We start from the raw sequence: 1,366 nt of genomic DNA, 5'->3' as shown, positions 1-1,366 counted from the left end.
TAGTACCTTCTACACTTGTCATTATCACTTTTCCTAAACATGTTACTATTAGTATAGTCTAAACTATTGACTATTAGCATATATTAAAGTTACCATTGATAGTATCTTCTAATCTTGTTATTAATAGTACATTCTAAACTTGTAATTATTTTTATATTCTAAACTAGTCATTCCTAGTATATTCAATACATGTCATTATTAGAAAATATTAAAGTTTTCATTATTAGTACACATTAAAGTTATCATTAATACTACTAATATTCCAAACATGTCTTTATTAGCACACATTAAATTTATCATTATAAGTATATTCTAAATTTATCATTTTAGTATATATTAAAACAATTAATGAGACAGATTTATACTATATTCTAAACTTGTTATTATTAGTATATTCTAATCGTGTCATTATTAGAATAATCTAAACTTGTCATTCCTACTTATTGTGAACCTGTCACTATTAGAACAAAATAAAGTTATTAGAAATACCTCTAAACTCTTCATTATTATTCTATTCTAAACTTTTCATTGATAATACACATTAATGTTATCATAAGTATTACATTCTAAACATATATATATATACTAAACTGGTCATTATTAGTACATTCTAAACGTATTATTATTAGTATAATCTAAACTTTTCAGTATTACCTTCTAAACTTGTCATTGTCAATATATTCTAAACTTGTCACATTAAAGTTATCATGAAACTTAAACTTATTTAAAAACTTGTCACTATTAGTATATTCTAAATTTTGACGTTATCATTATAAAATTTTCATTATTAGTACTTATTAAAGTTATTATTAAGAGTACCTTCTCAACTTGTCATTATTGGTATACTTTAATCCTGTCATTATTAGTACACATTAAAGTTATTGTAATTAGTACCTTCTTAAATTGTCATTATTAGTATATGCTTATGTTTTACATCATCAGTAGACTATAGAGTTATCACCAATATTAACTTCTAAACTTGTCATTATTTGTACATATTAAGTTATCATTAATAGAACCTTCTTAACTTGTCATTGATAGTAACGTCTTATCATTCAACTTGCCATTATTAGTATATTCTAAACTTTTCATTATTAGTACACATTAAAGTTATCATTAGTAATGATTTAAACACTTGTCATTATTATGATATCTAAACTTAGCATTACTAGCATATTTTAAACTAAAAAGTTTTGATTAATAGTACCTTCTAAACTTGTTATTGTTAGTACACATTAAAGTTAGCATTATTAGTGCCTTCTTAACTTTCATCAATGGTATATTAAAAAAATATTCATTATTAGTACAAATATAAGTTATTATTAACATTATCTTCAATATTTGTCATTATTAGTATATTCTAAAC

This window comes from Oratosquilla oratoria, unplaced genomic scaffold (genome assembly GCF_046742065.1).
Source record: "Oratosquilla oratoria isolate Oo_2021 unplaced genomic scaffold, ASM4674206v1 SCAFFOLD91, whole genome shotgun sequence".
NCBI lineage: Eukaryota > Metazoa > Arthropoda > Malacostraca > Stomatopoda > Squillidae > Oratosquilla > Oratosquilla oratoria.
Note: the sequence above shows the minus strand (reverse complement) of the source record.